We start from the raw sequence: 17011 nt of genomic DNA on the forward strand, positions 1-17011 counted from the left end.
GATTAAGATGGAGTGACACAGCGTCAAGAGACAGGCTGAGTATTCAGCAGCCACTATAAACTGTTTGGTAAATATGCTTGTGTGTGTGTGTGTGTGTGTGTGTGTGTGTCAGAGGTCAGGGTGGTAATGTGGAAGTCAGGGTGTGTGTGGTAATGAATTGGGATAACGTGTTTTCTTTCTGTCCATATGCCTACTTGTGAGTGTCAGTGTGTGTGAACGCTCACATGTCAGAAACCCTAATTTATGAGCTTTATGAGCATGTGGACTCTGTATGTGTGTGTGTGTGTGTGTGTGTGTGTATGTGTGTGTGTGTGTGTACCAGGTATCCCTCATGTTGTGGGGACAAAAATCAAATCCCCTTAACGTACGTCATTAATTTTAGGGTGAAGACTTGGTTTAAAGTTAAGGTTAGTTTAGGGTTATGTTAAGATTAGGGTAATTGTTAGGGTTATGCATATGGTGGTTATGGTTAGAGTTAGGATAAGTCCCCAGGAAATGTAATGTCCTCTAAAGTGATGTAAACACGACTGCGTGAGTGTGTGTGCCCACCCTGGTGACATTCATGTTTACCTTGAGCTCAAGCATGGAGGCGTCGTCTGAGCTTGGGTGACAACATGCCGGTAGTTTTCCAGAGCTGCACCGTCACCTGTGGTCAACAGTCAACTTCCAGACTGAAGGGTCAGAGACAAAAAGACAAACACACATATAGAGAGGGAAAGAGGTTATTAGTAAAGCAGAAACAGTTTATTACAGCTAATGCAACTGAAAAATAAAGAAAAGGACAGGACAGGGACAGCAAGAAAAGGAAAGGAAGTCAACAAGAGCTAGAGCTGAGCAACCAGGTTTTTTTTTTTTTTTTTTTTTACCTGTGTGACACTTTACGTTTCCTCTCGGTTTCAAAACTAATGGCTGGCTATCTCTGAGACAACTCCCACGTAGCCACTAGTGGTCTGTAATTTAGACTTTTGTTTGATTTAGCTCCACTGTGATGATATAGTACTGGGATGAGTTAGAAAAACACAACTGATGCAACCTAGAGCAACTGTTTAGTCTCTCCCTGCTCAGACATTTGCATGTAGCTGCAACTGACACCAACTTTGCTTCCAGATCCTGCATATATGTGCACATACACACTGTTTCAGACAAACATGCTTGCATTTAACATTTTATCATTTTTCTGGGACCTATGTGGTAAAAAGTGACACTACAGGCAACATAAGATAACCTGCTTTTGACAGCCTTGAAAAAACACTTTTAAAGCACTGTTTCATCACAACATTGAAATGGCATCTTTTAAATAAGTTCTCTGATGAGGTGAGACCAGTTGAATTATTCCTTATTGATTTCCATGTTACCTTTTTATAACCACCACAAAAGTACCGTGAGTGTCTGTACAAAATGTCATGTCAATCCATCCAGTTGTCATTGGATAACAGTTGATATTTCTGTCTCGATCAAAGTGATGAATAAATTGACGACAACCAATCATACAACAGACCAACTTTGACATCCAAAGCGCCATGCTGCTAGCTTTGCTACAAAGAGGCAGACATGGTTTAGAACGACTTGAAGTTTTTCAGACAATGTGAGAAGTGGCTTGTAAAGATGAGAACCTGATTAACATTGCTGTACTTTCAGCATATGTGCTTTGCTTTATTGATTAATTTTTGGAAGTAGGATTATATTCACACATACAGTATATGTGAATAAGTTAGCACCTGATAGTTTCCACACAGTACAGTCAAATAACTGCTTGTGTTTAAATCCAAATGTTTCCTCCCAACAAGATGTTACAATGTGATTACAACATCTATGTAAGGCCATCAGTCAATCAGCTACTGAAGACTTTACCCTGTGTGTCATCATTACAGTGTAAAGCACAAAGTACAAATGACGCTACTGTGGAACTCCCAGTTTTATTACCAGCTTTCAATCAAACAAAGCCCTATCACTGTGAGACTTAATGGAAAGTTAAACCTTTAGATTTTGTCAGCTCTTTGATAACACTGAGTTATATATGATGACTGGCTCGGGATTTGTTTCAAATTTTGTAGTCTGGCACTACTGAAATACTGAAGATGTCTTTAAAGAAAGAGGACTTCTGTAATGTTTGCCAAGATATCATCCAGCACCACACATATTTGAAGGTCTGTTGGTGAGAAAGAAATATTTTAAGTTGCATTCTGAAGGTCCTCTCTTAGCAGGCTAATTACAATGTTCTTTTGGATTAAACCCTTTTCCCTAAAGCAAGAACAGCTTAAGCAGGAGGTTTTGCAAAAGGCTCAGACTGCCCTTTGTGGTCTAAGCAGAAATGTTTCTCATTTGACAAATCCACTTTCTCACCATGAAGACGACTGACCTTCAAACGTTATGATTTTAATCACTTTCAGATAAGACTAACTTCATAGAGTCCATGGAGACATTTTTCCAAAAGTCCCTGCAGCTCTTTGTTATCAACAACAGCTTCAAAAGATTACAGTAATGTTGTTTTTTTAACCACAATAAAACCTACACAAAATAAATGAAAAGGGAATTTTCTGAAAACTAAGCACTTTGTCAGAGCTGTAAAAAGAGCTGTAAATGTGAAAAGACAAAACCCTTTCATTTAGCATGCTGTCATAATACTATATATCCAGATCAAATCACGCACAAAAATTAGCACACTAGATAAAAATAAATTACTTAAAATTCATTATCTGAACTCATTCTGTACTGTATATGTCTTACATTTCAGACATGAAGATATAAGAAAAGTACAGAAACCTTAGACAAAGACAAAAAGCAGAGAATGCCATATAGGAAAACTGAATTCAATTCAGTGTCTATCACTACTATATTCTGCTGGCGTGCACACAGTTTGCTCTGCCACATCATCTGCCAGCCACAGTGCATGAGATCACCAGCACATTACCGCTTTACAAATCCACGGCTGCTTTTATGAGGTGTGATTGCTTGGCCCTGAGAACTCGGGGGAATTCAATATTTTTTCAAAGGTATAATACACACCAGTATCTGGCAATAAAAGAAAGAACAACAAAAGTGTCCATTTTCACTAGGAAAGAGTGAAGGAAGAATATGAGGGAATTGGTCAGAGAGGAGAGGAGTGTGTGTGTGTGTGTGTGTGTGTGGAGAAATCATTCACTGCTTTAATATGATGACACCAGGCCGGCCGAGGCCATTATCAACCTTGTAGACTGCTCTGAACACAGACAGAGAGACAGAGAGAGAGCACATACCCACTTTAATAAAAGGGACCCTTTGCCATTGTCTGATTAGAAATATCATTTCCTGATGCCCGTCTTTTTCTCTCCATTAAATTGGTCAGAGCAGAGTTGGGATAGACTGTATATAATAATCTAGAAGGAAGGAGGGCTGTAAAATAACTAAGGTGACAGACAGGGAACGACTGCAAATGCTAACAGGCACATGTGCACACACATACATACATGTATGTATGTATGTATGTGCACACACATCTACACACCATCGTGCACTTGCTAAACCTGGTGAGGTGCGGGTGCTTTAATCTAAATCGTCTGCCTCTGCTTTGATTTGCTTCCATGAGTTTAATCTCCTGCCTCTTCAGCCTGTCCCTCAAAGAAACACAGGCATAAATAAACCAGCAGCTTTCAGCAGGACCACACACACACACACACACTTACTCGCACACACCGGGTGACCTACATAACAAACCAGATCACCATCATTAACTGCAGTATCTTCTGGTATTATGCTTCAGTGTAAATCGCATTATTCATGTATTCACACTGTTACTGAAATGATTGTTATGTAAAGTGTATTCCAGTGTGACATCAAGCAGTCGTATTTCATTGCTATCACTGTGGCTGTTACTATCAATTAGTATCATAATTATTCATGAGGCTAATTATCATGTCATTTTTCACATGTGTACGTTGGAATCACTGCCACAGCAAATAGATAACGATTACTATTATTAAATGGTTCATCGCCGTATGTGTGTGTGTGTGTGTGTGTCTTTGCATGATTACATTATCATCATGAGGAGAAATGGTCGTTTTGGAATGAAACAGACACTCCTTCCCGGCTGAGTGAGGGAGATGGCCTGATAAGTGGGGAGATAATAAATAGCCTGATCCTGTCGTGAACAGCATGCAGACAGCCACACAAATGTACACACATGTACACACACGTACACACACACACACACACACACACACACACACACACACACACACACACTTCATCTCTCTCTCTCTCTCTCTGCCCCTGTGGCCAAAAAGGCATCTGCTGCTCATGCTGATGTCATCTGGAGATAATAACCAGGCCCAGCGTGGCACTGGGCCACAGCCAGCGCCTCAGACCCCCTCCACGCTGCATGGGCTTACTACGATCTGGCAACCTGCAACTGGGTGGACTGAGGACCTGGCATCCCCCAGCTGGGGGGTTTGGGAAGGTGGGGAGATGAGAGAGTGGGGGTGTTGTAGGCATGCAAAGTATAGCCGCTGGGCTGAAGGGCACCAACAGTGAGCAGTTAACAAGTTACTCTGGGTATGTTCAGTGTCTGGCAACCCACAACTGGAGCGGATATACAGTTTTCTCCCCTGCTAGGAGCCCGACAGCCTGAGTAACTGTACAGCTGAGGGAGCGGCACTGCCTGCAGTTAAGGGGGATATTTAACAAACAACAAGGACTGTAAACTGGTGGCAAAACCAACATGTAACCAAAGTGCTCCTATGAATACAACCTACTGCCTTTGGGTGCAGATTGTGTGTCATGCTGTGTAAGTGTCCTGGGGTATGCACAGGTGAGGTGATTGTGTGTACATTGTGTGCTTTGTTATATTTTCAATTCACAAGGTACGTTTTTTTTCAATTTTCAATTCCCACGTCATGTCACAATTCATGTAGAAGAGCAAAATATTAACAGATCCCAATATTTACCAATTTTCCTCAGAATGTGACAACTGTATATTTTGACACTGATAATATAGATATTGCACTTGTAGTTTTAATGCACATAAATATTATATTATTTCAAAACTGGGGTGAATATTCAGGCTATTTAGGGTGTATCTTGCTTTATTTTTAATAATATTTCTTAATAACTGTCACATTGGAACAAGAAGTCAGATTCACTTCTTGATCCCTCTTTGATGACGGACTGCAGAGTGTGTCTGTATTTGATAAAATTCAACCCTTAAGATACAGAATTAATGCCAGAGAAGGTGAATAATATGGCAATGCACAGTCAGACATATGGCTACCCCTATCAGGTTTAAAAAAGCTGCACAGACACATATGTCTAAGAATATATCCCCCCGCTACCCATAAATTGATAAAATAAGCTGGCTTTATTACACAGTGTATATTCTGTATCAGCTTGTTCCAAGTCTTCCAAGCTATATCGCAGTTTCACTGACTGACATATTCAAACCCAAGACACCATGGAGCCCTAAATAAAATACCCAGCTGAACATTATGTATAGATGTATTTGAGTGTGTGTACATGTGTTTGTATGTGGGGATATATGTTGGGGCATGAATATACAGCACCAGTCAAAAGTTTGGACGCATTTTCTTATTCAAGGGAATGGGAAGGTGTGTCCAAACTTTCGTCTGGTACTGCATGTGCATATACAGGTATGACCAAATGTTTATGTATTGCATGTATCTGACAATTTTTTAAGTAAGACTCGAACAAGTGCAGGCTTTGAAAACAATTTTCCCCTGAAAAAATAAAGACTATTTTTATCTTCAAATGGAAACATTCTAGATGTGTTATGCATTATCTTTTACACATTTCCCCTAAATTCAGCCTGACATATTTTATATCTTTGGAAACTTTGGGACCTCAGCAAGAATTTTAAATTAGGCTCTGCGGTTTCACACAATGTTTGGCTGCAAATCATGTACATATTTGTAGTGACTGACTGGCAGGTCAGTGAGGTTTAAGGGATCAAGATGTGTGCGTTACCAAAATTTTAATCCGAGTGGTGGCAGTATGAGTAGAATGATCAAGACTCCCAAATTTAATACTGTATCTCAACCAGCATTTCTCTCCACGCTGTCTTTTATATTTCCAGCAAAGCACAGACAGACAGACACACACCCACACACACACACAAACTGACATTACGTTACCACAAGGTCGGCCACTCTCGCCATAATTCACCTTGCCAAGAGTCCTCTGTGGGTTAGTAAATCTATCTGTGTACACGATCACAGAGAGGTAAGAGCACAGTATCTGCTCACCAATCTCATGTGCTGAAAGGGGCTGAAACGAGAGAACAAAACCGAGGAATTGAGTTACTTTGGACAGGATGGCTCCCTCTCTCACCGCCCACCTTAACTGTGGTCCATTATAGGAGCTATTAAAGGAGCTAACAGGCGTCAATCTGCCCATTTGGACAGCAGTGAGTGGGTGGACTATTAAGAGGCTGCCTGGATGGCCTCTCCTATTGTCTTCCTCTCTTTCTCTCCCACTGACACAGTCAACCTTTCACCTGCTAAGTTTTTTTCCTCTCTGGTTTCATCTATTCTTATTTCTTTTTTGCGTCAATCTTAATTATCTGCCCCTTTATTTCTTATATTTCTCAAATTGCCTTCTTTAATTTTACATCTATCTTGCACCTTCCATCTCCTTCTTGATCTACTTCTCTCTCTGTCTGTTTCTAACAGTCTCTCTCTTCTCTTAGACCCGCTATCTGTGGCCATCAAACCCTCTCTGCTGCCTGTGTCTATGGAGAAGAAGGAAGCCTTGAAGTAGAAATCAAATTGTCTGCTAGCGTCTAATTCCCCCCGACATCCACTTCAGTCTGGCTGTCTTTACCCACATCCTGGAGGAAGGAGAGGGGAGGAGGAGGGGAGTAAAGGGATAGAGGATGGGATGCAGGGGCAGGGGTGGGGGGTAGTAAATGAAGGAGCAGGGGTGAATGTGTGTATGTATGTGTGTGTGTGTACAAGGAAAAGTGTGTGTGTGGGGGGCAGTTGGCTGGAGGCCAATTCTGACTCCCTGTGCTTCTTGTCAGATCGACCGTGAATCAACCTGCGGCTCAGACCTCACCTCAGCATGAATTTCCAACACATGCACACTTGCACACACACATACACACTGCACTGCTACATTTCCTCATGATGTCGGGACAGACTTACAAACATGTGCTCAAAGGACAAACTACTGCATCCTTCTGTTATGAAGACAAATAAAATAAAATAAAAAAAATTAAATGTTTTTGGGTGAATCAGTGTAACAGGTGCTATGCTAGTAAATACATACAAGTAATTTTGGACATGCATACATGGTTAATAAACATTCTTAAACTACATGTAGAGCTAGACTGGTATATTAGAGGACCAAGGTGTGAACATATTATCATATTAAAGATCCTTAATTTAATTGCCCCTTCAGCTTTGATATTTGATAGTAGGGCTGCAATGATTGTTTTCATTATTAATTAATCTTCTACATGATGGAAAATGGTGAAAAACATTGATCAATGTTTACCAAAGCCCAAGATGCAACCTAAAATTTCATGTTTTGTCCCAACCAACAGTCCACAACCCAAAAGGAATTCAGTCTACTATCACAGAGGACTGAAGACTAGAAAATACTAGAAAATATTCACATTTAAGAAGCTGGAACTGTCGACTGACTAATCAATCCATCCATCCATTTTCTGCTGCCTATCTGAGACAGGGTCCCAGTGGCATCAGACTGAGTAAGGAAACCCAGACATCCTTCACCTCGGCAACATCCTCCAGCTCCTGTTGGGGGATCCCAAGGTGTTCCCAGGCCAAAAGAGATATGTAGTCCCTCCAGTGTGTTCTGGGTCTCTTAACAGTAGGACATGCTTGGAACACCTCCAGGAGGAAGTGTCCAGGAAGCATCCTAGCCAGGTGCCCAAACCACCTCAGGTGGCTCCTTTCGATGTGAGGGAGCAGTGGCTCCACTCAAAGCTCCTCCCCTGATGTCTGAGCTACTCACCCTATCTCTAAGGCTGAGCCCAGACACTCTTCAGAGGAAATTCAATTTGGCCACTTGTATCCACAATCTCATTCTTTCAGTCACTACCCAAAGCTTTTGGCCATAGATGAGGGATGGGACGTAGTTCTGGCTCAGCTCATTCTTCATCACAATGATCCAGTATAATGCCCACATTATTGCTGATGCTGCACTGATCTGCCTGTCAACCTCATGCTCCATCTTTCCCTCACTCATGAACAAGACCCCAAGACACTTGAACTCCTCCACTTGAACTTACTCTCAACCCAGAGGGAACAGTCCATCTTTTTCCAGCAGAGCACCATGGCCTCTGATTTGGAAGTGCTGACTCTCACCCCTGCCGCTTTACATTTGGCTGCAAACCATCCCAGAGATTCTGTCCATGAAAATCACAAACAGAATCATAGACAAGGGACAACCCTGGTGGAGCCCAACACCCACTGAGAATACCCACAAGGTAGAGTAAATCTTCTCCAAGTCCACAAAGCACATGTAGACTGGATTTGCTAACTACCATGACCCCTCAAGTGTCATTGCAAGGGCAGAATCCGCATGGTTCCTCCTGAATACAAGATTTGACAATTGGCCGGAACCTCATTTTTAGCACCCTGGCATAAACTTTCCCTGGAAGGCTGAAGAGGCATGCCAGCCTTGACAGCCCAACAATATCCAGACCCTTCAGCATCTCAGAGCGAATTTCATCCACACCTGGCGCCTTGCCACTGACAAGCTTTTTGACTACCTCAGAGACCTCTGCCAGGGATATGAGTGAGGCTTCCCCCGAGACGTCCAACTCCTCCATAACGGGCATGTCAGTCGTGTTTAGGAGATCCTCAAAGTTTTCCTCCCACACCTGGGTATTTGTATCAGCAACCACCTGAGTGCAGCCCTTTGGGCCCTTCTGTACCCAACTGCTGCTTCAGAAGACCTCTGGGCCAGCCGGACCTAAAAGCCCTCCTTCATTCCTGGTGTCCACCTTGGTGACCTTCAGACTACAACTTTGAGCAGCTGCCTCCACAACTGAGGTCCAGAACATGGCCCACTCGGATTCCATGTCCCCAACCTCCTCCAGGATGCAGGATAAATTCCTCCAGAGGTGGAACAGGGGCTTCCGCTGGATGTTCCCAGTCCACCCTCACTACTTGTTTGGGTCTTCCAAGTCTGTCCGGCCCTGCTGCAGCTCTGCTTCTCTCTTCACCTGAATGTCCAAGATATGAATCTGCAGATCTGATGACACAACTACAAAGTCAATCATCGTTCTTTGGCCTAAGGTGTTTTGGTATCAGGTACACTTATGAACAACCTTTTGCTCAAAAATGGTGTTTGTTATGGCAAATCCATGGCTACCACAGAAGTCTAGTGACAATGCACCACTCGGGTTCAGATCATGCAGGCCGTTCCTCCCAGTCACCCTCCTCCAGGTTTCTCTGTCATTGCCCACGTAAGCACTGAAGTCCCCAAGCACAACTATGGACTCGCCAGGCCGTGTCCCCTCAAGGGCCCCAGCCAGAGACTCTAAGAAGGCTGGATACTTCGAAATGCTGTTTGGAGCATATGCACAAACAACAGTCAGAGTCAATTAATCACTTAATTGCTGCAGCTTTATTTGATAAGAATCTTGATAGGGATTGATAGATATTGTAGATATTGAAATCTGTTTAGGTAAGCTCATAAAAAACACATAACATTCAATACATATAACACACTGTATATCTCAAAAATACAACACATTCAACATTTATCAAGAGCATCGGATCATACAAATGTTATAACATATACAATCTGAAATGAGTTTAGCCAAAATATTGTGTTTAAAATACAAATGGTAGCTAGATAGATAGGTGATATTCTTGCACCTGGATGAATATAATGTTACAGTAGCTGGAATCTAAAAAAAGATTTAAAAAACTCCTTCAGTACATTATTTAAAGGAAGTGCGTGAGGTTAGTTGAAAGTCTCTAAGCTTTCATTATTTACAGAATTCTGCAGCATGTGAATTACATGTCACAGATGTGCAGCCTGAGTGAAGTCTATTAACTATGAACTGTTCAATGTTACAATTACTTGGTTGATATATTGTAAAATTATCAGCATTTTTACTCAATTTCAGCATTAGGATGAATCCCAAAAAATCACTATAAAAGTATACATCTCGGTTTTTCTGCGGATCTCAATAATCCTCTACTTTCTGTTTTTAATATATATCAAATAATAATAAATAATTAAATTTAACACCACTTCTAACATAGATGCCTCCACATTCTTAGTGGTGTTCTGAAGATTAAAGTCAAGTTGATTCTGTAACAGTCCTCTGCAGGCTACAAAGTGGAATCATGTAACAGTAGATCCCTGCATTGAGACAAAACCCATGAAATGAGGTAATAACAGGAGACCTCCAGTCTCATCATTATCTGTAGTTTACTGTGAGTAAATGACATCATTATTAGAGGGTATTGATTGTCTTCTAGCTGGGTGACAGCAGGTCACCTAATAGATGGTGCTTATTCCAGCCAAGACTACATTTATAGACTGGAGAGAGCTTAAGACCAACACATTAGCACTTCAGTGGAGATGGGCAGTAAACTACAAGATGTGATTATCGAACAGAACATTGACATTATGTCTGGTATTTATATAAAGACTGAAGAAATGAAAACATCTCTGCTTGCATTACAGTGCTCACAACAATTCAACCATTTCTGTAACAATCACAATAATCCTCCATTTAGACCTACACACTCATGCACACATGTTCACATCAAGACATATCCACACACACAGAATTTCAACATGGGCCCCCTTGACTATAAAAACAGGCTACACTGACAGCAATTCACCTTCCTGTGTCTGTGCTGTGTGTTGCTGGTGTGCTAAACGGCACTGAGACAAATGATTTTTCTTCTAATAAATTACCTAAAGGGCCAAAAAAACTAAGGTCCTTATTGTCTTTTTGTCTTACTATAGACACTCCATGGAATTGGAAATATTTTCCAAGCCAAGGACACAGCCATTTTACATGACCAAACTCTAGGAGTATTTGACTGTGACTGTCTTTATTAGCCAGCTTTATGAGTTTCTTCCTCACTGTCTCTCTATTCCCACAGTACATATATTTTTCATAAACCCTTCCTTATTCCTTTTCTTGCACATCTTTTCTCACTGCTCCAATGTTTAAAAGAGTTACAATCAAATCATCAGTCCTTCTCAGGCATGGAATACATTTCATTGCTGGCTTCACCTATCTGTTAAAGTGATGACTTTTTGTCATTCAGACATGTGTCTTTTACATGAATGTTCCTTATAACTATATTCAGACATGACAGGACATTTATTGAAAGAGCCATATGTGTGAAAGACTGATGAGAGGATTCACCTCAACGACTTAAAATTGGTCCTTTCACTGTTTCCTTGTTTATTAATTAATTTTGTTCTATTCATAAATAAAATATGTATTTTCTTTGTGATTTAGAGATGAAGATTGAGATACTGAGATAAATTTATTACAGTGATCTTAGAAGGTGGAATGAAGATGTATATTCCTCTCTCTTTCTATACAAGTGTAACCTTGTGTTGCTGTGGTCTTTAGGTTAATCCTACTGTATGGCATTCGATTAAGATTCAAGTCAGAAGCGTTGTATGTTACTCGATCTGACCTATAAGATTGCCATTGTGACTTTCACGTAAAAATGACTTGACATGACATGAGAACAACATGTTAGAAGAGATTAATGTAGACATGCATTTCTGAAAGGGGCCATGATACTATCTGCTTTCTGCTCAAACCTAGCAGCAACAATAAAACCTTTAACCCTATCTCAGAAAGAAAAGTAACAAAAAAAAAAAAAAATCTGAACCTGAAAGTCAGTGTTCTTTTCAACAATGTAAAACTTCTAAAGTTCTCTCTTTTAACTCTTCTCCTTTGCTCTCTGTATCCCCTCCTTCTTTCTACCCCTTTCTTTCTCCTGAATCCTTCTTCTCCTCCCTGACTGAGAGTAGGATGGTGCTGCCAAGTGGTCGGGCCATCACTGCAGTGACTCTGACCCTGGCATTGTGTATCTCTGACTCTTGCTGACCTCTGGGCACAATGGCTCCACTCACAGCCTTCCAGCCTGCCTCAACCCTCACTGTCAGCCAGAGAATGGAGGGGGAGAAAAGACTGGGTGGTGGAGGGGGGCGGGTGAGAGGAGGGGAAAGAAGGAGAGAGAGGTATGTGTGTGTGCGTCTGTATGTGTGAACATATATGATACAGTAAGTCAACTTGGTAGGATGACAGCAGTTCTATTGCTTCTATTGTAAAATGCACATTATTTGAACCCTAATGTTCCACATATTTTCTCAAAATTACATATTTTTGCTCACTGTTTGACAATATCACACACACGTACACACACAAACACACACATATACACACATCTGGTATTTTTAGAAAGATTTGGATCATTTGGGTCTGTACAAGAATGTGTGCAGACAAGTTTGTAGTAAATGATCTGTGGTGTTGAGGAAGAGATGCCAAACATCCTGTGACTGCCTGTTCTTTCATTTTCTTTACACATAAATTTGATTCATGAGATTTGTGTTCCAGGTATTTTAAAGGTGGTATCCTAATTGTTTGTTCATTAATAAATCATCTGTGTATTATATAACAAGCAGCGAGTATTATATAATAAACAAAGCAGTGTGTTGACTATTTTGTGGTGTTACTAAGACTGATGGACTTGTCATGGCAGGTTCAAGGTGATGATTCCAATAAAATCCATTCAGAGAAAACAGTGCACTAAAAGCTACATTTTACATACAATGTGTCTATTTTCACATACTGATATTAAACAAAAGCTTAGTAGTGTCACACTTTCCAAGCTGTATTTTTATAAGTTTTGTAGCTGACTGATGATAAACAGCGAGTTCAACACAATTCAACACAACAACACAAACCATATTTGTCAACCTGTCACTACATGGTGACATACTGGAAGTTACAGATTTCAGTTTTTATATCCACATTTACTTTTATGTCTATAATAAATATTCCTGACCGTCTGATGACATCTTATGCCTATAGTTGCTTGAACACAAGAACACAGCAGTTTTTATACTAGTAACCTGAAAAACAGACATCAGTGTGACGCAATCAGTTTTTTCAGCTTATGCATCAAAAACACAATCTATTGTGCATATTTGTAGCAGATGATTATGCATGTTAGATGATTTTAAGTGGTGCACACATTCCCATTCAGTGTGTTCAATCTCAGAAACGGGCTACATTTACATATATAATACAATAATCAGGTTATTGGTGATTACAATCCATTTTACATGAGCGACAAAAAAGTGACAGAATAAGCAGTCACACATTAGCAATTTGGCTATTCTTAATTACTGTTGCTCCTAGAAACAAACACAAGGAGGTAATGAAGAGTAATGGCAGTTTCTGTTTTTTGTGTTTTGAAATTTGCATTGTGTCTAGATTTTAACACAATATTTGTGTGTTTACTCTTGCATGTATTTTGATGCGTGTTGTGTTTCTGGATTTTCAGTGAATGTCTTTTGATACTTGTGCTTTTACCATCTTGTATGCGTTCTGTCCTTGAGGGTCATACTTATTATGTCTCAGGTGTATTCATGTCGTCTCTATTATACTTGTAACACTGTAGTACTATGAAAATTACTGTGATGATTACCACTAACAGCAGAATCATGTAGAATGAAGCCTTGACCTCAGTTCTCAGTTCTTTACATCACTGCTTCAAGTACAATGCAATCACACTGGAGTGTGTATTATTGGTCACTGCAATGTCACATTTGATATATACCTTTGTGATCAAACACAAGGGTACACACCTTTTGTTTTACCTGGTCTGTGCCACGAGGCTATGTGCATGTCTTTAGGGCTCAAAAAAAGCCACTGATGATAGATGCTGGATTGACTGTTGATACTGCTGTTGTACACTGAGAAACTGTTGACTGAACAGAGTGTGTGTGTGTGTGTGTGTGTGTGTGTGTGTGTGTGTGTGTGTGTGTGTGTGTGTGTGTGTTTGTGTTGCCTGGAGAGACTCACACATGGGTTTATAGCCACTCCTATGTGACGTCTTTCACACCATGCAGGGTCATCAGAGGGTCACCACTCTGTGAGGAGAGAAGAAATTTCTACTTTAGTTTTAGATTCCATCCCCAAGAACAACAACACAATTCAAGGATGAGTTCAACAACATTTCTGCATTTTTGAAATGACTCTAAATTACCATAACTATCAGTACATAGCAGTGCAGTTTGGATTTTTCAGTGAGAAGTGTGACGCAAATGACTTTCTGGCCAGTTTTATCTGGTGTTGTGTGAAACTGCTTCTTCGCAAACCCTTTAAAGCTACACTAATTGATAAATGAGTTAATAATTTTCATATTAACAACAGATCAAATGACTCTGTGTAATGTGAAAGGTGTAACTCGCAGTTACAAAACCACATGATAATCATTACCAACTCTGCTATCCCACTCAGATCTACTGAGTTTTCAACCTCTTTTAGCCCCTTGTTTTGGTTTCCAGCCCAGGACTCCTCACTCATCAACAATGTTTCTATATGCAGCGGGCAGCTGTTTTCAATGAAAAAGCTCTGATAAACCTACTGTACACTTCCTGCCAAGAACCAAACAGCAGACAGACAAAGTAAGCGACTAGCTGGTGAAGAAAGAGAGTGATATTTCCCTTATAAGTTAGTCACAGGGCTAAAAGGAGACTGAATATTGTATTTACATTTGCCACGTTTCCAGAAACACTCCAAATGACTCAAATGAAGGCTAATGTTGCTCTGTGTCTGTAAACAGACAATCATTGCCATGAAAACTTTATTAAGTGATAACATATCAATGTTGTGTTTGTAGCTGTTCCACTTCAATAAGACCAAAAACTTATATTAATAAATAAATCAATTAGTCCATGTGGCTTTAATGTTTATCAAATTAAATAAATCTACAGTATTGCCTTAATTCTATACCTGCTTTTGTCAGGCGGTGTGTCCAAAATCACTCCCTTATTCAGTTCTCCCTCAAACGCTATGGTGAGAAGTAAATTGAGATTTTGGACACTTATTAGTCCTTTTGTGTCATCACTGACAGGTGAAGTGTTACAATACTATTATTATCTATAAAATGTGATGTATTGTATCGTGGGATTGTTAGTAGAAACCGTTATAAATGCCATGGGCACACATTTTTTTCATTCCTTTGTGTGATGTTTTGAGAAATCCCAACATTCAAATAACATGGTGGACCTTAAATTTAGTCATTTATACAGTAAAGAGGAAATGATTTCATACACAGATGGGGACAGGTCTCTCAAGCACAGTCTGTAAATGCAGACACAGTCCTGACAGAAGCTCTAATCAGGCTAAATAAGTGAAAACACCTGTGTGGGTGCACCATGTGTATGAGTTGGTGGAAGCGAAAGGTGTTAATTGCTTACCAATGGCAACAGGAAAGAAAATATATAATGCACCAATTATTTAAAATAAAACCCAAAGTTTACATGTTTGTTGCAAATTGTAAATTTTAAGCCACAGTGTATTTGTTCCTAAAACTGCAGCCGAAATAGGACATAAGCCATTTTCATGCTATTGCACACATAAAATCCTCGACAAAAACTCACATGCTCACGTACTGCAACTCAAGTTACTGCTGGTGAGTAACAATTTTTTTATTTTTTTCTATTTTAATTTATTATTGAGGTATAAGAAATGTACTGAGCAGAGCTCAAGATGGCCCTATTGTTTTTAATTAATGTGACAGTTTAACTCTCACATCAAGGAGGAAAGAATTTGGCAGCGAAAGGCGTTTCTGACTGTAGGATGAAAGCGTTCACACTTACAGTGCACATAGACACGGCTCCTGCCTGTAAATCTCACACAGATATGGTCATAGACAGACAGATATGCGCACACACACACACACACAGTGTGATTTAGGGTAATTGTAAATAACAAGTCTTCTGCTCTGACATCCAACCTCTATCAATTAAACATCAAATATTCTTCCCAACAGTTTTGCTGCCAAACACATTCTTCATTCCTTTAATCCCAAAAGCTGAAACTGAACCCAGTTAAAATGCCAGTGGAGAGTGAGCGAGTGAGTGAGGGAGAGAGAGACAGGGGAATCAAAGCATGTTAATCTAGCCCTACAGTGTAGTATGCAGTGTGTATGTGTGTGTGTGTGTTTGAAAAAAGAGACAGTACACGAAGAGGGAGCCAGAGTAGATGCATATAATCATTTTTCTTTTTGAACCCCCATCCCTCTCTCTCTTTCTTACCCCTTTCTCCAGCCAGCCAAGGTTTCTACCTCCCTCTCTCTCTCCCTCTCTCTGTCTGTGTGTGTGTGTCACTGTCTATAATGCACTCTGACAACACACAAATCACTGGAGTGGTTTCCCAGCAACAGGAGGGAGGGTTTGGGGTTTTGGACTCTGATGGAGCCAAAAACGTCTTCCAGGAGAGGAAATTGATTCAGTGGAAGTCTTAAAAAAATCCTTCAGATCCAGTCAATAATCACCACCAGATAAAAGAGGGGGGTGTGATGGTAGGGGGTGTGGGGAGCATTGATTATCCTTGTTTTCTGCTGCCCAGTACACACAGGCAGTAAAATCAAGAGCTGGGAAACAGCCACAGAAACAGCATGATAGTCTGATGAAAGACAGTGGTGCTTTGGGCTTGTGGTCAGAAATCAAATTTGTCCCCTCTCATCTCCCCCTGCTCTTCCTTCTCTCAGTAGGAACCATGTTTTCCTCTCTCAACCACTCCCTCTTACTGACATTCATTTCTCTCTGCCTCCCCCCTGAGGCAGCTGAAGGTCATGGCACTGCTTTCAGCTATCAAATGTTCCTCAATCAGTAAATGTGAGCTGCAGCTGATTAAGGATTCTTTTACTTTTAAGTTCCAAGGACTAATTATTTCCTCCATGTGCGTACCACTTTACAATAAGGCATGCATACTTACAAGGTTTATAAATTTAACTAATGATTTACTGTTAATTAGTATTTATCATTT

The 17011-nt window shown here is 40.4% G+C and overlaps 1 long non-coding RNA gene across 3 annotated transcripts in view; it reads right to left on the reverse strand.

Annotated features, from left to right (window-relative positions):
* LOC121908679 overlaps nt 1–17011 on the reverse strand; it is a 39800-nt gene that overhangs the window by 21480 nt on the left and 1309 nt on the right. For all 3 annotated transcript variants that reach the window (XR_006099290.1, XR_006099289.1, XR_006099288.1), the window contains exons 2-3: nt 14039–14106; nt 571–671 (exon numbers count right to left, since the gene is read on the reverse strand). This is a non-coding gene — a long non-coding RNA (uncharacterized LOC121908679). The remainder of the gene's footprint in view (nt 1–570; nt 672–14038; nt 14107–17011) is intronic.

Source organism: Thunnus maccoyii, chromosome 2 (genome assembly GCF_910596095.1).
Source record: "Thunnus maccoyii chromosome 2, fThuMac1.1, whole genome shotgun sequence".
Classification (NCBI taxonomy): domain Eukaryota; kingdom Metazoa; phylum Chordata; class Actinopteri; order Scombriformes; family Scombridae; genus Thunnus; species Thunnus maccoyii.